The 24,252-nt window shown below is 61.3% G+C and overlaps 1 long non-coding RNA gene across 1 annotated transcript; it reads right to left on the bottom strand.

Moving 5' to 3' along the window:
- Nucleotides 1–14,173: 14,173 nt before the first annotated feature.
- On the bottom strand, nt 14,174–17,777 carry LOC144255166 (uncharacterized). Its single transcript, XR_013343667.1, has 3 exons — nt 17,255–17,777; nt 16,802–16,968; nt 14,174–14,259 (listed from the first exon to the last, which is right to left on the bottom strand). It is a non-coding gene; the product is annotated as an uncharacterized LOC144255166 (long non-coding RNA).
- Nucleotides 17,778–24,252: the final 6,475 nt, after the last annotated feature.

Genomic DNA, 24,252 nt, shown 5'->3' with positions numbered 1-24,252 from the left:
CAGCGCTCCTGTCCTCTACCAAGACCTCTTTGGGTAGACACCAAAAACGTCTGGGAGGGGTGGGGTATGAACCCAGGGGTGCTCGACCACCCACACACCCTCCCGGGAGGGCTGGAGAGAGCATCTCTGGGGTGCCCGTGGGCGGAGGGCTGGCCCCAGGCATCATAGACGGGGGACCTCCAAGAAGGGGCCCTTGGCAGCCGCGTGGGAGGTTCCCCCGGAGCCGCCTGCTGGTTTTTACACCCCCAGCCCTTGGTGTTTTTATTCTGAGACAGGGTCCCGAGAAGCTGCCGCCTGGTCTGAACTTGTGATCCTCCTGCCTCGGCCTCCTGGGTGGCTGGGATGACAGGTGTGGGCCGCCAAGGCTCAGGCCTCAGATCTGTAGAAAACTCTAGAGGCAGGTGGAGGCTCCGCCAAAGTTAAGGACCAGCAGAGAGCCACCACCCTTGGCCCTGTGAAGCGTGGCTGGCCCGAGTCCCCAGGCCCCCAGAGCTCCTGGAGACGGAGTGGAATGGGGGGCGTGCATCCCAATTTATCCTGCAAACACCCCGGAACTGGAGGAGGTGATGAGGACCACGGGGAGCACCTGCAGCAAGGAGGGCGGTGCCTGGCCCAGCTGAGGCGGAAGGAGGCGGAGCCAGCAGGTGGGAGGCGGGACCAGCAGGTGGGAGGCGGGGCCTGCAGGTGGGAGGCGGGGCCAGCAGGTGGGAGGCGGGAAGAGCCCCTGCCAGCCACAGGGCCCGAGGCCAGAGGCAGCCTTGGCCCCTTGGAGCAACCCAAGGGTGGCTGCGTGGTTAACACCTGGTGAAGGAGGCACCGGCCAGGCAGGGCCAGGTCCCAGCGACGCGCAGGCCAGGGACTCCACCTGATCTGAGCAGCACCAGGTGCCAATCGGTTTCAAGCGCAGGAGAGACGGGATCAGATTTGCAATTTAGAAAACTCCTTCTAGCTGCTGCAGTGGGGGACAGACTGTCCCCCTCACGTGGCCCTGTCGGTCAACCCTAGGACAGATAAGGAGCCTGCCCCCCGTGGAGGCTGTTCTGGGGGGAGTCAGGGCTGGTGGGCCTCAGAGGCCAGCCTCCACCGAGCCTTCAGCCCAAGGCTGGTCCTCTCCACCCCTCTTCTGGCGGTGTCCATGTCTGTCCCTCTCACGGCTCCCGCTGTGTCCCTACCATCTCCCTCCAAACTCCAAACTCTCTAGAGACCAGCTTTCCTGAAGCCAACACAAGGGTGAATCTTTGGGGATCGGAGTGACGCTGAGGAGCTGCCAAGGGCCTGGGAAGCCTACTTGGCAGGACGAAGCCGATGAGCTGCTCGGTCCCCCAGCTGCGTAACAAGCTGTCCTGAAACCTAGTGCCTTAAAACAACAAGGGCCATTGACCCTCGCTGTCCGAATCGGGAACCCAGGAGCAGCCGAGCTGGGGGCCTAGGCCTGGGTGTCCCCTCCTCTCAAGGCCACAGTCCCCAGGTATCAAACAGAAGAGCTTGCACCGGACCCCGCTGGTCACCCTGGCCTGGTCACTCCCTGAGAGCTGGGTTGGCCCACTCTGGCCGGCAGCTCTTCCTCGGCCCCCTCCTCCCCAGGGCCCAGCCCCAGGGACCGGCAGGAGGTTGCCTGGACATTTTCTTTCCTTCCACAAAAACAAACCCCCACTCTGGGCCCTTGATTTCCCTCCCGGAAAACACCAAGGACCCCAAGCCCGAGGGGAGGTCCGAGCCCCGAAGCAGCTTCAGCCCCAGCCCCTGCCCTGGGTGGGTGCAGGCGAGGGGCCCCAGGACCGTTGGGGCCTGCTGTGCAGCAACAGGGGTGCGCCACAGTCCTGCTGAGGGCCACTGGGGTGCGTCACAGGTGAAGTCCAAGTGGGGACACCTGGGAAGGCTTCCTGGGGAGGTGACAGTAGAGTTCAACTAGGGGAGAGGGCCACCCTTCAAGGACCTCGTCCAATCTGCCAAAGGAAGAGGGGGACAGGGCGACTGGGGGGACAGGGAGGTGTGGGGGAGGAGTTCTGTGGCACCTGGGCCAGCCCTGGGTGTGGTGGAACTGCGGGTCCCGACTGTCACCCCACGAGTTCTCAGAGAGGCCGCCCTGGGCTCATTCATGTCCCCGCAGTCCAGCCAGAGTCCCTGGGAGGACCGCCGCCCGATTCCTGCCTGCTGCTGCAGATGGTGGGTGTCCTGGGGATGGACGCCCACTGTCCTGCCTTCTCAGAGAGTCTGCCTTCTGTGAAGCAGTCAGTGCTGGGATGGATCGTTCCAGCCAAATGCTGAAAACAGCCCCAGTCTCTCTGAGCCACCCACCACCTGCCGGCGCACAGGCAAGAGCCTCTTCCTTGAGTCTCTCCACCCTCAGTTCTTCCCAGGATGCCAAGCAGATCATCTTCTCCCTAACCCAAATCCTCCACAGGCGTCCCTAGTTCCTCAGCCACAAACCGACCTCTAGACACTCCACTCAAACCTTGCTGTGCCTTCAACTCACCGGGTTCCAGCAACCTCAGGACCTTTGCACCTGCTTTCCCCACCGTCTCTGCTTCCAGATATACATGTGGCTTTCTCTCTTGCTTTGTCCAGGTCTTTGCTTCAATCTCACCTATGCAAAGAGGACTTTTTAGCTGCTCCATCCCAAATAACCCCTCTGGGACTATTTATTCCTCCCCTCTGTTTTTTAATTCTCCCTAGCCCCTGTCACACTCCACCTGCCTACAAGGAAGATGGGAGCTATTAGGGGAAAAGCGCATCTGCTCTGAAGGCACAGGTTATTTTTTCTTGCGACCATCCCCTAAACGATACAGTGTGACCACTACTGTGCAGCGTTCCGCTGTATGAACTGTGATCTAGAGATGATCTGGAGTGTGCGAGAAGACTGTGTGGGTCCTCTGTAAATAGAGCACCGTGTTATACAAGGCATGGCAGCATCAGGGGACTTGGGGACCCGTGGGGAGGGGTCTGGGAGGCAATCCCCCGTGGAGATGGAGGGCAACTCTATGGGGCTTTAAAATCCATCATCCGTGTCTTTCCTGGGATGCCAACGTTGAAGTCTCGAGAGCCGATGGCCCAGGCGGCCCTAGGGAGAGGCGCCTGCAGGTCACGTTCCGGGCTCGGCCACCCGTCTGCTTCCTGATCTCCCTCCCAGGCCTTGGTCTCCCTGTGTGGCGGGAGGCATTTTAGACCATTGATTTGTTTATTTTTAATGCAACGTTTCCTCAGCAGCTTTAGGAAGACTCCTGGGGACCCAGCAGATGGAGCGGGGTGGGTGCTGACGGTGGGAGTCGTGGAGCCCCGGCCACTTGAACTTCCTGCCGCCCACTCACTGTGGCCCACCGGTCCGAGAGGCTCTGGAAATCCCCAGTCTCGCGAGACTCGTTTAAAACCCACTCGGCCCGCAGTTCTCCTACACGGTGGTGAGCTGCACCGTTGGGCACCAGCTCTGCCGGGAAGTTGGGCTTGGCCATGTGACTTGATTTCTCCCCAAAACGTGGGCCTAAGAGGCTGTGCCACTGCCTCCAGGGAAGGCTGTAAGACACACCCCATCCTCCTCGCATCCCTGCTCTCTGCTACGAGAATGGGCCCTACAAGGTAAGAGCCACTCCTTAGGCTGGATCCTGGCAGGAGAAACGCCTGGGCAGCCCTGGACCTGACCCTGTGGACGGGAGCTGCCGCAGCTGCCCACCCTGCTGCTGACGTGCAACACCAGCAACAAAGAAATGGCAAAATCACCGCAAGAAAAAGACCAGGGGATGCTTGTTAGGCAGCACAACCTGATGAAAACTGACTAATGCAGAATCCTTCTAGCTTTCATGTGACTGGACCAACTCTGGGAGGGGGAGTGGGCATTTCATACAGAGTACAAAACATTTCTTCTGCTAACGTTTCAGCAGTCCTTTCTCCTTGTGGTGCCCCCCCTGAAAATCCTACTCCTCCTGGCTCCAGGTGTGTCCACCTACCCGTGCATTCAGAGGGTCACCTCAGGAAGACCCTTCTCTTTAGTAAACGTTAATGGTGTTCCTTCTCCGCCACGGCCGCTGAGAGGAAAGGACCCAGCCCTGTTTCCTGGAAATCTAAGGTATTCCACTCGGGGTTGGATATGAGTAGGCCCCCATCAGCAGCACCCCCAAAGCCCTCCTCGGCTCAGATGCAAAGAGCCACTCGGGTCGTACCCTGAGTGAGGCCAGGTGATTTCTGGGGTTGAAGCATGTTTACTGCACCCACGAGAAGGGCCTTGGCAGCAGCGGAGCCTTTGATCTGGCTCGCGGGCAGCCGAGCATCCCCACCGCCCTGTCTTGGCCATCTTGACTGAGACTAAGTTTCACAAACATCATTTTGAAAAATTGCCGCTGTGTGCCAGTGTGGGAGTCACCTCGGGCTTCGGGGGGCCGTGGGTGGTGTCGCTTTGCCTCTCTGAGCCTCAGCTTCTCCATCCACCACGTGGGCCATGGGGACAGAGTGGGCTGGGCCAGGTGACTCTCTGCCTGGGAATCTCAGGTGTGTTCTGTCCATGGCTGAGGTGAGGTGCCTGCTGTCCTCGGGGAAAGGGGACTCAGTGAGGCAAACCTGGGCCCAGCTTCCTTCTTTTCCTGCTCCCTGGAAGCCCAGGATTCCTTACCAAGTTCTGTGTCACCTCCCCGCACCCCACCTTTCCTCGTCTGGCCTCTCCTCCCGGCTCACTGGACTCCCCAGTCCTTGCAGATTCTTGAACGCGCCAAGAGGTCTGCCCGCCCTGCCCTCTGCCCGGAGTGCCCTGGCTGGGGTCCGTGGGGCTCCACCTCAGTGCTCTCAGGGCTCTGCTCAAGGGCTTACCCTGGAAGAGGACCCCCCTCAGCCTGCGGCCCGCGGGCCCCTCCATCACGCCATCGTCATTTCCTTGGAATGTCCACGGGTCCCTGTCACAGCCCGAGGACCCCCTACTGCAAGTGCTCGAGGCCGGAGGTGTCTGGGATTTCAGACTTTTCCAGATTTTGGATATTGGCAGACACATGAGGAACCGTCTCAGGGAGGGGACCCAAATCTAGGCTTTCAATTCATTTTTGTGGCACATGCACCTTGGACACGGAGCCTGAAGGGACTCCACACCACACTCTCAACCCGCATCTGCATCTCCACGGTCACACGAAGTCAGGCGCGACCTCGGTCATGCTCAGGAGGCCTCAGACTTTGGGGCATTTTGGATTTCACGTTTTCAGATGAGGGCTGGGTGCTCCGCCTGCCCGTCCCCTCCGGAACCCGCAAGGTGCGGTGGGTCCACGGCGCGTCCCCAGCGCCAGGTCTGGCACACGGGAGGTGCCCATGGGTCTGAGGAGGGAGCAGCTGGGGGGCCCTGCTCCAGCCACGGCCTCAGCTTTGCCTGTCAGCCCCGGGGGTGGAGACCTCACCCAGGGGCAGCTGCTACAGCCAGCAGCAGGCTGGGGGGGGGGGGACCCAGGATCAAGGGCAGGGCGAGGCCTGGCGTGGGTGAGGGGCCGTCCACTTCGCCTGCAGGGTCACCCCGCACATTGTCCCGAGCAGGGGGCCCCCATGTCGGGAACCTGGGGTCCCTTCACCTGCCCAGTGCAGCCTCCAGCCCCCGACGCTGCTCAACTCCCGCCCTGCCAGGAGGCCCGAGGGTGGCCCTTCCCGTCTCAGCCGGAGTCCCTCCCGGCCTCCAAGGGGATGGAGGCTGGGCGGGAACGGAGGGTGTCCCGAGGCCAGAGGTGGCACACGCATGCTCTTTCTGTGTGACCTCGCCACGGGCCAAGGCGTCCCCAGGGTCAGGGCCGTGGTCCACACTGGATGGACCAGCGGAGCGAGGCCGGGGATGAAGCTGGCCCAGGCTGGCCGAGCCGGAGGGGGGCCCAGCAGCGGCCTCCGTGTCCGCCTTCCAGGCCGCGGGTGCCTGGGGCGCCGCCCAGCTCCTCGCGAGGGAAGGCTGTCACTCAGCCCTGAGCTGGGCTCCTCCTCCCTCCCACGCCACCTGCCTGTCACATGCACCTCAGGGAGCAGAGCCTGCGGGGGCGCTCCCCCAGGGGCTGTGCAGGGAGCCCTGGGAGCCGCACCCGGTGGGAGGCGGGGGCAGGCTCTGCACATGTTCCAGGGCCCGCCTGTGCACGTGCCGCTACCTCAGCGCCTGGGTCAGCAGCCCACGCAGGGGCTCCCAGGGAGAAGCCTCCAGCCTCAGCAATGGCAGCGGACCTCAGAGGTCAGCCAGAGCAGCCTCCCGCGTCCTCTGGCTCAGACCCCAGTGGAATCCAGACCCTTGTGTGCCAGATGGGCTGAGGGCGCAGCCAGGTCACCGTCCCTTAGAGCAGCATTGCGTCCCTTAGAGCACCGTTCCACACAAGGGTTCCCATGCCAGAGCACCTGGTTAGAATCTCCTGGTGTAAGGGTCCGGCGGAGCGTCGGAGGGAGAGACCACACAAGAGACCAGCCTCATGCAATTGCAGGGGGAAGTTTTATTGAACCAGCATGCTGGGGCTCAAGGCTCACTCAGGAAGGGAGAGCAGCCCAGAGCCCAGAGCTGAGGTCAAGCAGAGCTTAAGTACACTTTTTGGAGAGGGTAAGGGGCTTTGCATACATCAGAACAAATCATCTTGAGGCGCGGGAAAATTGAACAACAACCCTGAGCCATGATTAGTACATCTATTGGCGGGAACAGTCTGGGCAGGGGCGATTGGTCACCACTGAGCGGGGTACACATTTAAACTGATTGTTTTAGGTCCTGCAATACCTACGTCTGAGCTATTTGGAGCCCTTAGCTAATAAACAACCAGGGAATCAATGGAAATATTTACTGGGCAGTTCAGGTATTGTCCTAACAGCTACAGAGATTACAGGTTCCGGGGGTAGCAGAGGAATTTTAACAATACCTGGCCTATTATTATTTTTTTTTTTAGCCCAAGTCTTTCAATTTAGAAACCTTACAATCCCCAGTCTTTTACACTTTAACTCAGACTCTTGCAGCTTAGAATCAGCTTAGAAATTTTACCTTTACACTGGCTGGTGGACCCCAGAAGAGTTCCTTTACCTCTCTGAGCCTCCATTTCCTCACCAACTTTCAGAGATGGCATTTATTGAGCATGACTCAGTGACAGGCATGGTTACAGGTGACAGTCTCTGTGACTGTGTTCAGTCCCTCATGGAACCCCAAGAAGCAGGTACCATTGCTACCCTGATTTAGAAACCAAGACACAGAGTGGTTGGTCACCTGCCCAAGGTCACACAGCTTTGGAAGTAGTAAGCTCGGATTTGAGCCAATACAACGGGGCTCCAGAATCCCTGAGCTCAGCCACTATCTGCGGAGGGATAACAACTTAAACAGGCTGTGCAGGCCCTGTGGGAGTGGCCACATGTGTCCCAGCAAGGTGGGCGCTGCCTGGCCTGCCCGAGCACCTCGGAGGAGTGAGTGATAAGTGAGATAAGGCGTGGGCCGTACCTGGCAGCCTCCATCAATCCTGACCTTTACCGTGTGGGTGACAAGGTCCTGGGCTGCGGGCTGCGAAGGGCCCTTTGGTGGAAGGTCAGCACAGACCTCCGTAGAGTCCAGGTTCCCACTCCTGAGCCCCCACCACGACCCCGCTGGAACCGGGGCTCAGTCCCACCCTGTGGGTCCCGCCAGGAAGGGGGAGGGGAGGGCTGGTGGGGGTGTCCACGTGTCCCCCAGATGAGCAAACCCAGGCGCCAGGTCAGGGGCAGGCTGGCCACTTGGACGTGACTCTTCCTCCCAAGGCCCCCCTGCTCCTGGCTCCTGGCGCTGCTTGTCCCTGACGCCAATGAGAAGCGGGGTCCCCAGGGCCACGCCCACGAGGCACGCTCTCACCCCAGACTGGTCGGGAGTGGAGGGTCGGAGCGGGTCTGCGCGGGGGCGGAGCGTCCAAGGCCAAGGCCGGGTCAGAGCGGCGCCGGGTGCTCTCCGGGTCTCCCTGAGGACACCGGGGAGGAGGGAAGGAGCCTGGGTCCTGGCAAGCGACAGCGCTGCAGCGACCCCAGGCCCACGACTGAGACCGCCACCTGCGTGGCGGACAGTCGCCCTGGAAGGTGGCCGGGGCCTGGGAAGGGGCAGGCGCTCAGCAGCGCGCTGGGTAGAGCAGCATGGGACAGGGCGGGCGGGGGTCGCAGAGCCCTGGCGTCCACATTTGCACGAGGACAGTTGCTCTTAGAGTTAAGCAGCTGACCACTGTCCATTGGAAGTTGTCCCCCGTCCTTCTCGTTTGTCAGTCGGAGACAGTTCACTGTGGAGAATAAAGGAGGACCGCAGGCGAGGGGCGGGCAGAAACGCGCTCTGCACTTGGTGGCATCGGTGTCGCCCACCCGCGGAGGCTCTGGTTCCCAGGCTGAGCTCCCAGGTGTCTCTGTGACTGCGTCTGGCAGGAGGCTGGGCCGAGCGGGAGGGAGGACAGTGGAGGAGGCTGGCGGAACCGGTGGGAGGGCAGCCTGGAGGGAGCCCGGGTCCAGGGGGCGTCTGTGCCACTTAGTGTCCCCGCACAGTGGAGAAGGACCCTCTATTGGAGAAGCCTTTAGCAAAGGGCCACCCAGAGCACTCCCCTGGGGACTCCCTGGATGTGACCCAGAAGAACAGGACATCCTGTTCACCACCAGGAGGACCTGCCCCAGCCCCCTCTCCAGCCCCTGTCCTCTTCTGTGAAGCCGCCAGTCACCTCAAGGGTCCCTGGGTGCCACCTTACGACATCGGATTCTCGGGTTTCCCAGAGCATTGGGAGGGGGCAGGGCCGGGGTTGCGGAGAACTTCCCTCTCCAGGGGCCTGGGGGCTACTCAAGCTAGAGGGTTTGGTTGGCGGTGAGGACACCCCACTCCACTCCGGTGAGAGCTGAGGTCCACCCAGGCCACAGCACCCCACCCCCTCTCAGGTGTCTCCTAATGCCACCGCAGTGCCACTGACCCTGACCCAGGGTACACTCACTCTCTGGTGTTGCTCGGGCAGGCCAGGCAGCCCCCACCTTGCTGGCTGACTCCTTCGCAGGGACACCTGTGGCCACTCCTGCACTTCCTGCACAGCCTGTTTAAGCTGCCACCCTCAGGCCCTGCACCTGTGAGTTCTAACATGCTCCCTAGTGTATGTTGTAAGTGGGCATGACCCAGTGCTGGGCACAGGGCTCGTTCATTAGCCCGTGTGGTGCCCCATGGGACAGACACAGGTGTCTTCTAGTTTGCAGATGAGCAAGTGGGGGCTCAGGGAGGGGGTCTGCTCCATGACCCCCAGCACGGCTGGGACTAGAACGTGCCGGAGTCAGGTCCAGAGTCTCCCCTGAGAGCACACGAGTGCAGGACCTTGACCTTGGCCAGTCCTCTCTTCTCTCTGGGCCTCAGTTTCTTTGCCTGTAAACTGGGACGATAGCCGTCTTGTCTTTGCAGGGCTGCTGTGTGGTCAAGGAGGCCCCTGGGTGTGGACCCTCACAGGAGGCCACGCGGGGCCACGGGAAGCCCAGGCAGGAGGTCCTCAGACAAGGCCAGAGCCCGGGCTTCCGGTAATCCAGGATCACCCCAGGGACCAGTGGGGTCGTGGATCCACCCCTCCAGCCTAGGCCCCTCCCCCTCCCAGCTCCACTGGACACTGCCCCCCGCCCCCCGCCCCCCGGGAATTTCTCGCAGCTGTGGGGATGGGGCTGCCTCCGGTCGGGGACAGGAAAGGCTCAGAGTTTTCCCAGGCTGAAGGTCACGGAGGAGCTGCCCTCCCATCCCCTGCCGCAGCTGGACTGGGCTCCGGCGTGGCTTTCCCAGACCCTGCTGGCCCCTGTCTGCTGGACAAACACGGGGAGCCAGGGGGAGGGGAGCGCCTTTCCAAGAAGGCGCTGGAGGCTGGGGCCTGGGGGTGCAGCCTCAGCTTCCTCACCTGGAAAATGGGTTCCCACTGGACAGCTTCACCGAGCTGCCCAGCGCTAGAGGCCAGAAGAACAGACCCAGCAGCCCAGGGTCCTGCCCAGAAGATGCCCCCGTCCCCGACTCCCCTGCGAGATGGAGGCAGGTGGCTGTCTGTGTCTGGCCTGGGCTGGCGGAGCTGGGGGATGCTAGAAGTCCCTCTCCACTGTCCTTCTGTCCTAGCGGGAGGAGGGAGGGGGCGCACTGGGAAGATGGGGCCAGGAGCTTTCTGACCGTGTCTGAGTTTCCCGTGGCTGCGGCAGCCCCCAGCTACACACTTGGCAGCTTAAAATAGCATGCGCTGGCCGGGCCTGTGATCCCAGGGATGGGGAGGCTGAGGCAGGAGGATGGCAGGTTTGAGGCCAGCCTCAGCAACTTAGCAAGGTCCTAAAGCGAGGCCCTGTCTTCAAATTGAAAAAAAATAAAAAGGGCTGGGGTGTGGCGCACCGGCCCTGGGTTCAATCCCCAGCACCTAAATAAATAAATAAATAAATAATAAAGAAGCATGTACTCGTTATCCACAGCTCTGAAGCCCCAAAGTCCAAAATCAGGCTCGCGGGCTGAGATGTCGGCTGGCCGGGTCGTCCTGGCCTTTCCAAGATGGATATGGCTGTCACTCCCACACGGGGCCTGTTCTCCCTCTTGTCCCTGATAGCCTCTTAAAGGGACCTGCACAGCACGTCCCACATGCCTGTCATCCTAGCGACTCAGGAAAGCAAGGCAGGGGGACCCCAAGCTCCAGGCCAGCAGGCGAGAGCCTGTCTCAAGATTCTTAAAAATGAGTACAGGGCCGGGGACTCAGTGACGGAGCCCCCTGGGCCCAGTCCCCAGTGCCATAAACAAGGTGCATGATGACCCCAGGCCCCAGGCCCCAGGCAGACGGGAGGGTGAGGTCCTGGCTCAAGTTCGGCTCCCGCCCATCTGCACAGGAGTGAGGTCCAACATTCACGGGCAACTTGGGGTGTCAGGATGTTGGGGTCCCCTACGGGTCTCTCGGCGGCTGCCCCACTGTGGGGGGCTGTTTCGGTCCCAGCTTCTGCACTTAGTGGCTGTGTGACCAACTTCCCTGGTCCTCAGGTGCCCTGTCCATCCTGAGAGATGGAGGCCAGGGTTGCGGGCGAGAAGGCTGGGGGCATTCTGGGGACAGCGTGGACAGGAGGGGAGTCCTGCGGCTCTGAGCATGAGGCCTGGGCCCAGGCTGAGGGTGGAGTTCACGAGGCAGCCACGGACCCCAGCCCACTATGGCCCTCGAGGAACTTACCAGAGAAACAAGAAGACAGGTTTACCACAAATAATCACACAGAGAATTTGGTGGTTACCCCTCGAAGCCCAGAGAGGCCCAGGTCACACATCTGGGAAGAGAAATGAGCAGGGGTCACGCCTGAGTCCGCTTGGCTCCCAGGACTTTGGTTCTCGAAGGCGCTCGCAGACTTTCAAAGCTGGTTGAGGTCAAGCAGAGGACCAGAGACAGGAAGTAACTTGCCAAAGGCCACACAGCAACACAACAGTCAAAGGCAAACCAGAGCTCTGGGCATCCTGCCCAAGACTCTTGCCTAAGGAGCCCTCGAGGCGTGTCACTGGTGACCCTAGGGACAGATGGCGCTCCCTGAGCTTCACAGTGCCAGGAGGCAGCAGAGGGGTGCTTGTGCCCCATCTGGTTCAGTCTCCCGGACTCCTCTGGAGAAGACTCTGGATACCCTGCTTTACCGAGGTCACAGAGGTCCCCAACCACGCCCAGGGCTCACCCAGAGAGGCACAGGGCACCCCCTGGGAGCAAGGCCTGGCTTGGAATCTCGGGCTCACCTTTGCCGGCCTCTACCAGGGGCCTCCTGAGGGGCCTGGAGCGCTTGGAGGAGGGAGGCGTGGTCAGCTCCCCCAGAGCTGGGATTCCCGGGCAGCCTCAGGGAGATGGGCGACCCGCTGGCGCCATCTAGTGGCCTCGAGGAGACATGCCAGTCCCCCCCCCCCCCCCCGAAAGTCTCTGGGGCCCAAAGACTCTGGAGAGTCCCCAAGACCAAGTCCTACCTGCCTTCAGCTGGTCCTTGCAGCCCACTAAGGACACTGAGCTAAAAGTGACCAAAAAGCCCTCCTCTTTGGGCGTTGAAGAAAACGAGGCCCAGAGCGGAGGACCACGTCCCCATCCAGGCTCTCGGAGGCCAGAGCTAGTGAGCTCTGGGAGGAGTCTGCCTGGAGGTGAGGCCCTTGGAGTTGGCCTGGAGGCCGGGACAGCAGGAGGATGACGGGCCAGTTACCAGGAGGGGACCAGGAGGCTGGCAGCAGACAGCCCGGCTGCAGTGACGACCGAGGTCCTTCACAGAGAAATCTGGGATCCTTAGGGACACACTTGGCAGGAGAGATCCCTGATTCTGAGAGACAGTTACAGCTCCTGCCTCTCAGGAGCTCCGTGTGTTGTTCATTCATTCAACAAACCACCTCTGACAGTGAGCTCGGAGCCTGCGCAGGACGGGACCTGTGCTTGGGAGCCACGGGCCGACCACAGCCGAGGCAGAGAAGTGGACCGGTACAGACACACCTCCTCATCCGCAGGGGACAGTCCCAGGAGGCTGGAAACTGTGGAGAGTGCCTGACGCCATGTGAATTGTTTCTTCTAATGTTTACATCCCCAGGATAAAGTTTAACTTACAAATTGGGTGAAGTAAGAGATTAACAATGATATCTAATGATAAAGTAGATCAATTATAACAATGTGCTGTCATAAAGTTGCCAGTGTGTCTACTCTTGTGCTTGGTACACTGCAATACCGCGACAGGTAACCTAGTCACTGAGATATTTACTAAGTGGCTGAAGAGAGGGTAGTGCATACAGTGTGGATACATTGGAAAAGGGATGATGTGCACCCTCAGCAGGACAAAGCCGGGCAGTGAAATTTCAGAATGATGTGCATTTTGAAACCTGTTCATTTCTGGAATTTTCCACTTAATATTTTCAGACCAGTTTTAGGTGGGTAACTGAAACCATAGAAAGTGAGACGGAGGATAAGAAAGATCTCCAAAGGGCCAGGGCTCTACCAGATGGATCTAGTTGGTGATAAAAACAGTGGTGTGGCTGGGCACAGTGGTTCCTGCCTGTAATCCCAACAGCTTGGGAGGCTGAGGCAGGAGGACTGCAAGTTTGAGGCTAGCCTCAGCAACCTTCCAAGACCCTAAGCAACTTAGCAAGACCCTATCTCAAAATTAAAAAATAAAAGGGGCTGGGAATGTGGCTCAGGGGTTAACCAGCCCTGGTTCAATCCAAAACCAAACCAAACCAAAGGTGCCTAGCATGCATTGAGTGCCTACTATGTGCCAGCCACTGGAATAAGTACTTTATATTAGCTAACTTGATGAAATTGGGACCCTCTCCTACTGTGTGACTTTAGGCAAATTACTAAACCCCAAGATTGTCCTGGAAAAATGGAAGATTTAATACGAACCTTGTTAGGTTACTGTGAGGTTTGAATGATGTGCGTGTGTGTGGCGCCTGCATACAGTAGGTACTCCATAACAGCTGCTCTAAGGGAGGGATGCTGAAGGGGCCTCAGTCTTGCGCTTATCCAACCCAGTCAAGACCTGTGTCCCCAGAGGTCCCCAGGTCTCTGCTGCCTGGAGGGCCACGAGCTGCCAGCTGCCCCTCAGGCCTCTGCCCTCCTGGCGCCGCCCTCCCAGGTCCCCGCGTCCCTCCCTGACACCCTACACAGGTCCAGATCCCCTGCCTGCTCCACCCTAGCGCTTGGCTGGTGAGTCCACCCCCACTGGGTGGCGCTGTGGAGCCAGGGGAGCGGCCACTGGAGCCCCAGCCCACCTAAGGCCCCAGGTGGCCAGCGCGGCCAGTCTGACGCCTCCCCACCTCTGCTGAATTCAGCCAGTGACACTCAGGCCTGCGCCTCGGTGCCAGGTGCCGCTAGGCCACACTCCCAGGGCCCCCTTCACCCCCAGCCCTGGGGAGCTGGCGCCCCAGGACCCTGCGCTGTGATGAGGAGACTGAGGCAAAGAGGGAGGTGCACAGCGGGGCCCCGGGAGGCCAGCTGGGGGACCCCGAGGACGCTGTTCCCACTGGGACGCCCCCTCCCCGCCTGCCCACCCTGGCCGTCCTGGGCCTCCTCCTGGCAGAGCCTTCCCTGAGCTGCCCCGTGACGCACGCCGTGTCGCCCCCTGGATCCTGCGAGTCCCGGTGTTTCCTGCTTCTCTTCATCTTACACCCAAGGCCCGGGCACAGCCCCCGGACACCCGGTCACACTGGGCCTTGACAGCAAGGATGGCCATTCTCCTTACTGCCTACACTGGTCCGCTTGGTGTGACTGTCATGAAATACCCAGCAGGCCACTTTATGAAGAAAGGAGGTTTATTCTGGTTCCCAGTTGCAGAAGTCCAAGGTCGAGTGGCCACATCTGGCGATGGCCTTCTTGCTTACAAGTCCTGAGGGGGGACATGGCTGTCTGTATCATGGCTCTCCCTCTAGGAAGCCACAGGATTCAATCTCGGGGCTCCACCGGACGACCTCATGTAATCCTGTCCCCTTCCAAAGGCCCCTTGGACACCGCACTGGGTCGACTCCCGCCCTCTTAATGCCCCACGAAGCCCAGGGGACCCCCAGCCATATCTGAGTCACCTGAGCACAGCAGGCACAGCCGACCTCCCAGAGGGTCCCCTGATATCCTGGCCTCCCGGGCACTGGGCAGAGGCCTGTGGTGGCAGCAGGGGAGCGAGGCTGGTGGTGAGGGACTCCCAGGTCCCCGCTGGGGGAAGCCAGCGGAGGGCAGGTTCCCACGGGAGGTTCCCGCGGCCGGGCGCCGAGGCCTCCGCCAGCAGCCAGCCTGCGCCTGCCTGTGGGCACGGGTGGCCCTGCTGCAGCTCAGCCCTGGGCACGCCCTGGCACGGCCACGTCCAGAGCCGCAGGACTGCCGCAGAGGGCCAGCGCTGGCCACCGTGGGACACTAAGCTGGATGGCTGCCCACAGCTGTGCAGTGACAGTGACCCGACACTTGCTGATACGTCCTGGGAGCGCTGGGCAGGCGAGGCAAGGCCACACACTCGGCCCACGGCACTCTCCCTTCCCTGAGTCCCCGCTCCACACTGTCCCCCGCTCAGGCTGAGTCAGCGGAGCCCCACGGCCACCTCGGAGCTGCCACGGCACGCGCCCTTTCTACAGATGAGGAGGCCCCACGGCGAGGCCATCCACTCGCTGACGTCAACCTGCTGGGACCCAGCTACTGTGGGCCACCGGCTCCGGTGGCTGTGCCTCACCGCCTGGGCGGCTCCCTGCCAGCTCTCTGGGCAGGAAGCGACTGCCCACAGCCTGGCCCCGGGGCCTCGCCCAGGCTGTCCTGGAGCTGCAGCGTCCTGGGTGCCAGGGCCACCAGAGCTGGCACCTCTGTCCCGCTGCCAAGAGCACTGCCCGTCCCCTGCTGTGGGTGTCAGACGGACGGAGGGCGGGACAGCTTCTATGCGGTGGCTCCACAGGAACCAAGTGGCTGCAGGGTGCCAGCCGGGGCTCGGGGCTGGGGCGCCAGCCATTGCTGAGCTCCCTGCAGGCCTGCGGGGGCTGGGCACCGGGGGAGGGCTGGGCAGGGGGACTGGGAGGCTCCAGGCCCAGACAGCTGCAGGAGCAGGGCTGGGGGCAGCAGCGGAAAACCCCAATCCCTCTGACCCCCAAGACGGGCTCCTGGGAGCTGGGCACTGGTGCCCATGCCCGGAGCAGGCCCCTGTGAGGGCTGTGAGGCATGAGGGGCCCGGGTTCAGGCAGCCGAGGCCCAGGCGCAGGCTCTCCCTGTCTCACTCACTGTGTGACCTCGGGAAAGTTCCTTACCCTCTCTGTGCCAATGCAAATTCATCTGAAAATACGGGGATGGTGAAAGTGCCTCGGCTCCAAGGGTAAACAAGCCTGGCGACAAGCGCTCTGGGCACCGGATCTTAGCTTCGCGGTGGCCCTTTCCAACGACCTCACGCGGCCGTGTCCTTACTGCCTTGGACACAGGAGGAAACCGCTAGGGTGGGTCCTCCCGCAGCCGCACACAGCCACAGCGGGTGGAGATCTGAGCCTTGACCACGCCCTCACCTCCGTGCCACCTGCCACCTGACGCGGTGTTTTGGAGGCACAGCCTGACTCTCCTGCGAAGGCCAGAGGGGCTGTGGAGGCCAGGCGGGTGGCCACAGGCGCAGAGTCCGCGGGGGGGCCTCGAGCGCTGTCCTGGGGTGCCCTCAGCGTGCCCAAGACCCCGGATGTGAGGGTTCAGCGCTGTCCCCGGGGGACACGAGGGCCCAGGTCACTAGGGTCGTTTGGTGGTTTGGGAAACTGAGGCCCAGGGCCAGTCACGCTCAGCTGGGCGCGGGGACTCCAGGCCGGGCCTCGGTCCATCGAGGCCCTCGCTGCAGAGGAAGGAGGCGCTGGGGAGAGGCTGGAGAGGCCGGGGAGGCCGTGGGTGAAGATGGGAACTGAGGACCCCAGGTGAGGCCAGCGCAGGCCTGAGCCCAAGGCGGCCACCCAGGGGCCTGCGAGGCGGAGCAGGCGAAGGCGTCACACAGGTGAGCACCTGCCTAAGAGACTGGCCTAAGAGACTGGCCTCGGCTCCCTCAGGGGACAGAAGAACCAGTCTGGGCCGAGGGAGGCAGGTGCTTCGAGGCTGATTTGGAGGCTGCAATGGAGAAGGGCAGCGCTGGGTGGGGAGGGGGCGGGTTGTAAAGTTGGAGGCTGTGGCCCAAGTGGAGGATAATTAATGGGGGCAGAGCCAGGGCTGGTGCAGGGCTCCCGCTCTCACCCAGCCCTGCCACTCCGCCCATCCAGCAGGTGATACAGCAAGACGTCCTACACCCTCGGGTGCGTTGAACCCTATTCTAGGTGCCCCCCTGGGTTAACCCTGATGGAATAGCTACCCTGTGAGGTAAGGGCTGAGGGCTGGGAGCTGGTCATCTCTCTTTCCTCAGAAGAGGAAACCACCACCAGAGAGGTTAAATAACTTGCCTGAGGCCACACAGCATCGAATGGAGGACTCATCTCTGACAGAGGCTGCTGGGCCAGGCAGCTGGGCTCGGTGGCCTTCCTCCTGAGGGTGGAGGACACCAGGCTCTCTTCTCCCCCTGGGTCATCTTGTGTGCCCTTCCTGTGGTGGCTCATCCTCCACCCCCACCCTGTGAAAGATGACTCACGCTGGGCGCTTGTCCAGGTCCTGGGCGGGCAGCAGAGCTGCAGCAGGGCTGGACTTAAGCCTGAGAACCCCTCAGCCACTCAGAGGCACCTCGTTTCCACACCTTTAGGGAGACCGAGCACTCTGCCAGGCGCTTGCTCGCGGGGAGTGTGTGGCCTGGGTGCTTGGTCCAGTGGAGTTGTCCCCAAGCCCCAGGCAGGCTGCCCCCAAGCAGGGCCCATGCCGTCACTCGAAGCCCCAGGCAGCCACAGCCCCTTCCCGGGTCTCACTCAGAAGGAGCCACGCTGCGGGTGGTCTTTGCAGGCCCCTGGGGTCTGGGCTGTTGCAGTGCCCGGGTTCCTCCTCGGGTTGAAGGATGTAACTTGCCCGAGGCGCTGGGCTCAGAAACTGTGGGTGGGACAGGGTGACGTCTGCCCACTGAGGCCTGGATCCCAGGGTTGCGGTAGCTTGGGGACCTGGGGCCGGGGTTCGGGATGGGAGGAGGCTGAGAAGTGAGGAGTTTCGCTCGAGGGTCCTGCAGGATGGGAGGCGCTGGGCCAGCCTCAGACCCCGGGGCCACAGAGAGGAGAGGCCAGCCCCTCCCGGCCCTGCTCACCCCCTGGGTGCGCCCGGCTTCTGGCCCCAAGGGATGACTCAGCCTGAGCCCTGGAACCAACCTCGTCCCCTCTGCCACCTGTCCCTCTCTGGCAGCACCTGCCTCCTGGGACAGAGTTATCGCCAACAGCAAGTGGCTGTGCCAGGTCCCCAGTCCAAGGGCAGCCAGTGCGTCCTTGTGAGGCGGCCTGGACCTTCATGCCCTCCAGCGGGAGACACAGCCCACCCCCTGGAGAGCCCCCCTGGAGACCCCCATGGAGAGCCCCCCCTGGAGAGCCCTAGGAGCCCCCCCTGAAGACCCCCATGGAGAGCCCCCCCTGGAGAGCCCTAGGAGCCCCCCCTGGAGACCCCCTGGAGGGCCCCCTGGAGAGCCCCCCTGGAGACCCCCCTGGAGAGCCCCCCCTGGAGACCCCCCTGGAGAGCCCCTCTGGAAACCCCCCTGGAGAGCCCCCCTGGAGACCCCCTGGAGACCCCCCTGGAGACCCCCCCCCTGGAGACCCCCCTGGAGACCCCCCTGGAGAGACCCCCTGAAGACCCCCCTGGAGAGCCCCCTGGAGAGCCCCCTGAAGACCCCCCCTGGAGACCCCCCTGGAGACCCCCCCCTGGAGACCCCCCTGGAGAGCCCCTCTGGAAACCCCCCTGGAGAGCCCCCCTGGAGACCCCCTGGAGACCCCCCCCTGGAGACCCCCCTGGAGACCCCCCTGAAGAGACCCCCTGAAGACCCCCCCTGGAGAGCCCCCTGGAGAGCCCCCTGAAGACCCCCCTGGAGACACCCCCCCCCGGAGACCCCCCTGTAGACCCCCCTGGAGAGCCCCCTGGAGACCCCCCTGGAGAGCCCCCCTGGAGAGCCCCCCTGGAGACCCCCCTGGAGAGACCCCCCTGGAGACCCCCCTGGAGACCCCCCCTGGAGGGCCCCCTGGAGAGCCCCCCTGGAGAGCCCCCCTGGAGAGCCCCCTGGAGACCCCCCTGGAGACCCCCTGGAGGGCCCCCTGGAGACCCCCTGGAGGGCCCCCTGGAGAGCCCCCCTGGAGAGCCCCCCTGGAGAGCCCCCTGGAGACCCCCCCTGGAGAGCCCCCTGGAGACCCCCCTGGAGAGCCCCCTGGAGACCCCCCCTGGAGGGCCCCCTGGAGACCCCCCCCTGGAGAGCCCCCCCTGGAGAGCCCTAGGAGCCCCCCTGGAGACCCCCCTGGAGACCCCCCTGGAGAGCCCCCTGGAGACCCCCCTGGAGACCCCCCTGGAGAGCGCGGGGAGCCCCAGGCGGTGCTTGGAATGATCTTGGGACCTTTGAAGAGATTCCTGTCTTGACTAAGAAAACGCGTGTGGAAGGTGCCCTCCCGGCTGCTCTCTTCTCTGCCTTGGACCCCCGACCCGACCCCTGACAGCCCTGGGGTCCGTCACCTGGGGATGAGCGAGGAGACAGGCTTCCCCAAGGTCTCTCTCTGGGAGCGGGAGGCCTAGGCTCCCAGCACCACGGTCCCCTGGTCGTGGAATTCTAGGGTATGGGACTCGGGGACTGTGTGAGTCAAGTGCCAGCAGCAGCTGCCTACTGTGCTGGGGGACAGCTTCACCCACTTTTCCTCTGTTAGTTCACTTGGAGTCAGACGGCCTGGCCTGCACTGCCGGCTCCCCAAGCTCCACGCTCTGCAACTTTGGGCAAGTTGGTCAACCTCTCTGATCCTCAGTCTCCTCGTCTCTGAAATGGAGGCAATACTAGCTCCTGCTTCACGGGCTGTTGTGAAGGTGAAGGAGGTGCTGTGTGTAGAGCCCAGGCCCACGTGGGAGCGGCTGCTATTACGGCTCCAGTTAAGGACCTTCCCTGGCAGAGCCCAGGCCCCACCCAGCCTGCGGGAGCTCTCTGAAGTGTGGAGACGGCCACGCAGTAGGTCTGCTTTGGCCTAGAGAGGCCAGGCCTGGGTCACCTCCGGTCCAGGCTCAGGGCCCATGGGGATCCAAGGTGCTGTGCAGGGTGCCTGCTGGGAGCCAGGGTCCCCCCAGCTCTGTGACCTTGGGCAGGCCCTGTGCCTGCTCTGGGCTGCCGTTCCTGCGTGCATGGGTGGCCAAGCACGGGGCTCTCTTGCCAGGGACCAGGGTGGCCCAGTGTCGGGAGGCTGCCGTGGCGGCTGGTCTATTTTTACGAATGGGCAGTCACACGTCTTGGCTTAGAGTCAGGCCCTGACGGGAAGGCAGGCGCTGAACCCACCTGGCCCGGCCCTCCTGAGTTCCAGCCGAGTCGCTTGCCGGCCTCCTGGGCCCTCTGTGCCCTCTGTCCCCTCTGCCCCGAGGCGTGGCCCCACCCTGTGCTGCCCCCGTCCGTGGCCCCTGGCTAGCGAAGGTTTTTATATTGAGCTGCTCACACGATCTCAGAGGCTATAGGTTGGAGAGGGAGGGAGGGAGGGGTCAAGGGAGAGAAGCAAGAGCCAGGTCCCAGTGTCAAGCTCCTGCCTGGGGCCCACACACTCACAGATGACACAGAGACAGAGAGAGGACCATGGAGAAGACAGGCAGAGCCGGGCCCTGCAAGCCCCCGCCCAGAGCCCGATGGCCAGGGCCCACCCTGCAGGGCCACCTTCCCACGATGGCAGACTGACCAGGTGCACACCCTGAGGTGGTATAGTAGGCAGGTGGGGTCCCTGGGAGTGTGTCCTGGGGATTATGTCTTGTCCCAGGCTTCTCCGTCTGTCCCTGCTTCCCGGCCCCTAGTAGCAGAGCAGCTGTCCTCCGCTGCCGGCTTCCATCATGGTATGCTGCCTCCTCTCAAGCCGAGAGCCGTGGAGTTGGCCCATCGTGAACTGAACCTCTGAAACCAAGAGCCCAGAGTGAGCTTGTCCTTTTCTAAGTTGTTCTTTGGTCGCAGCAACAGAAGCTAACACAGAAATGGGTGCCACGAGTGGGCTCCTGTGATGAACCCCACCAGGTGGTTCACAGGGTTTGGCGCTGGTCTGCCGGAGGAGGTGGGAAAGGTTTGGAGACACAGGATGGGAGGACTGGGGATGTCCTGAGCAGAGCTTCATGGCAGTTCTCCTGGGAGCTCACAAGACTGCAGTGTGGGTAGGAAGGCCGACAGTGAGGACTGGCTCACGGAGGTTCAGAGGGAAATGAGCCCTCGGGGAAACTGGGCTAGAGGCCACTCAGTTCACATTCTGCAACCAACTTGTCTCCATTTTGCCCATTGCCCTGAGTCTTTGTGTGAGGCTGAACTTAAAGGTGATGGATTAGAGAACCAGACCTAGAGCCTGCCCCTCTGAGCTGTGAATTCATCTCCCGACTCCAGATTCTTAGGACGCGTTAAAGCTCCTTACTCTCCAAGCCGACCTTAGTTGTGTTGTGGGGTATTCTGAGTCTGGAAGTTTCCTAATGCAGTCCTCACCAGCCCAGGAGCTGGATGTGTCCATCTTGCTGAGAAGAAAACTGAGGCTCACGGACATTAAGCACCTCCTCGGTTAGGAACCTGGCAATGACAATTCTAAGGTCACCCCCTGGGACACCCTGCCCTTCTATCAAATCCTACTGACGACTTTCTTTCTCATCCCTCACATGACAAAGTTCAGGCAATGTGGCCTGAGGCTCGCTGACAACCATTTGCTCTTCCCCTTCAGTCCTGTGCGGGCCCTGGCCCTCCGCGGCCCTCCTCCGCGGCCCTCCTCCGTCTGGCGAGCGGTTCTGGTCTTGCCTGCCCGCCAGCCAGGGCGAGGCCCCACCCTTCTGGCACATCCCTCCCTTTAAGCACCTGTCACTCGACTCTAAGTCCTGGCACAAAGACCAGGCACGGAGGTCCTGGCAGGACGCCCAGAATCAAGGCCCAGGATAGCGGGAGCCATTTCTACCTCCAAGTGCAAGGGCCTGGACATGGTGGGGGGGGGACAGGGAGCTGCTTGGAGCAGAGCCTGGCCCACGGGAGCCCACGGGAGCTCTGGCTTCCCTGGAGTGGGGGACACTGGGCAGCCCCCCAGCAGAGGCTGGGGTAGGAAGATGAAGGGATGGCTGAATTCCTCCCCAGTTCTGAGTTCCAGTACTTGCCCACGGCAGCCTGAGGGCAGACGGCCCGTGGGTGTGGCCCCTGGGGGTCAGCTGCCCAGGCAGGAAGCAGGGGCAGGGAGAGTGGGTCCCGGAGGGGAAGAGGCCGCTGTCTCCCGCTGTTCTGCGTGACCCAGGGCCAGCGGGGACGACCCACAGCCCCTCCACTCTCCTTACATCTATAAGTGGGGCCCAGCTCTCCTGCCCCGGGACGCAGCCACCCTGTGTGACTGTGCCTAGAGGGTGGCCCGTGGAGGCAGTGGCCTTGGGCACCGAGGTCACAGAAGCCTTTCTCCCGGGTCTCCACGTCTCCATGTCACGAGGGAGCTCAGCCACCTCTGGAGGGGCTGCGTGCAGCTGGGGGGGTGACGGGGCCCTGAGATGGGACCCAGCCGTGTGCCCAGAGCCATGGGGACCACGGGACCAGGGGTGTGGACTGCCGTGTCATGGGCCTCCACGCTTCGGGGTGATTTACCACGTGGCCATCCAGACGGGGGCAGTAAGTGTTTCACAAGTATTTGGTGAAGGAAGTCGCCGGCCCCTGACCAGGAGGAGCTGCTGAGAGTCGTGTGAGTGTGAGAGAAGTTGTCCCGGAATATCAGCTGCAGGATGGGTCTGCTGGAGCAGTCTCCCAGTCGCCCTCTACGCCCTGCCCTGGAGGTGAGAGGTGACTGGCTTGGAGCTGGCCACTCTGGGAGGCTTTGGCCGCCACCAGGCTTGAGATCCTGGCCAGCCCAGCCTGCAGGCACTTAGCGGGGCATTTGGCCTCTAGGAGTCAGCTGGCAGATTAGCGGGTCCTGCCCTGGGAACACCATGGGTGAAGTGGGCTCTGGCTCAGGGTGCCTGAGGGCGCGGGGTGGGTCTGCCCCCCGACCCCCAGCTGGTGGGGTGAAGCTTCCCAGCTGCTCACCATGACGGGCTGAGATTCTGGGTGCAGATCCCAGCTGCTGCTTCATCTATAAAGTAGGATGTGGTCGTGTTGGGCAGGGGCAGGGACACAGAAGCATAATCATGGTGTTTAGAAAGAGATTGATTTTAAGGATTCGGCTTACACAGTGATGCGGGCTAGTGAATCCGAAATCTGCCGGGCAGGCCACAGGCTGGAAAGCCAGGAAGAGTTCTTGTTGCAGTCTTGAGTTCAGAGGTGCTCGGGCCACCCAAATCCTTCCTCCTCAGGGAACCTCAGACGTTTCTCTTAAGCCCTTCAGCTGATTAGATTGGGCCCACCCTTAGGTGGAGGTAACCTGCTTTACCCAAAGTCTCTTAATGTAAAGGTTAATCATGATCAAAAAATACCTTTTTTTTTGTTTGTCTGTTAATTTTTTAATTTGTTTTAATTAGTTATACATGACAGTAGAATGCATTTATGTACTTTGACATATCATACATAGATGGGATATGATTTCTAATTTTTCTGAGTGTACATGTTGTAGAACCACATGGGTCATGCAGTCACATATATGCATAAAGCAATAATGTCTGTTTCATTCTACTGTCTTTCCTATCCCCACATCCCCTCCCCCCGTCCCCTCCCATCACTTCCCTCTACCTAATCTAAGGTAACGCTATTCTTCCCTAGTGCCCACCAACTTATTGTGAATTAACATCCACATATTAGAGAAAACATTCGGCCTTTGGCTTCGTGGGATTGGCTTATTTCACTTAGCATGATATTCTCCAACTCCAACCATTTACTGGTAAATTCCATAATTTCACTCTTCTTTAAAGCTGAGTAATATTCCATTGAGTATATGTACCACATTTTCTGTATCCATTCATCTATTGAGGGACACCTCGGTTGGTTCCATAGTCTAGCTATTGTGAACTGAGCTGCTATAAACATTGATGTGGCTGTGTCACTATAGTATGCTGATAACCATATTTATGTGGTCTGTCTCTGTGTCCTCTATTCTGTACCTTGGGTCTCCATGTCTATTTTGGTGTTTGACCACACGGTTGGAGCCTGACCAAGCTGACACATTAAATCAGCACCAGGGCTGTCAACAGAATAAGCGAGTCCAAGTACAGGAAGGGTGTGGGGTACGCAGTGCCCTCCTCATCCCTGGCTGCCCCTCCCCCATGAAGCATCGGATTTGCATCATGGCAACAACTCTCCCATGAGTATCCCACACCCCCCCAGGGGACAACTTGAGCCCCAACAGATTCACCAGGCCCATAGTTGAAGCAAATCATTCCCAACAGATTCACCCCGATGGCTGATTTCTCAGGGAATCCCAGGCTCAGCCTCGGCACACACAGAAGTGAACCTGCCCCAGCGGATGCGGGTGGCCCAGCCCCTCCTCCCCTCCATCCCGCGGGCTCCAGGCCAAGTTCCCAGTGCTGAAAACCTTAAGCTCCTAATAATCCACCCTCCTAATCCACAAGGCCGACAGAATCACCTCTGCACTCCTGGGTGGTGAAGGGTGGCCTTCTACCCTGCAAGTGCTTTGACCTGACAAATCATTAAAGCTCAGCTTTCCACACACCGCCCTGTGGCCCCTGGGAAAGGCCCCCTGACCAGCCCCTGGAGACCTGCTTCCAACAAGACCCTCCTGCGAGTGGAGGAGTCCTCAGCCCAGGCAGGATCTTTGGAATGTGCACGCACAGGGCTGGGTTAACTGTGGTCACACGAAGGCGGCTGGCTTCGTGCGGATCCGAG

This window comes from Urocitellus parryii, chromosome 5, assembly GCF_045843805.1.
Source record: "Urocitellus parryii isolate mUroPar1 chromosome 5, mUroPar1.hap1, whole genome shotgun sequence".
Lineage (NCBI taxonomy): Eukaryota > Metazoa > Chordata > Mammalia > Rodentia > Sciuridae > Urocitellus > Urocitellus parryii.
Note: the sequence above shows the minus strand (reverse complement) of the source record. Positions and strands in the feature narration are given on the sequence as shown.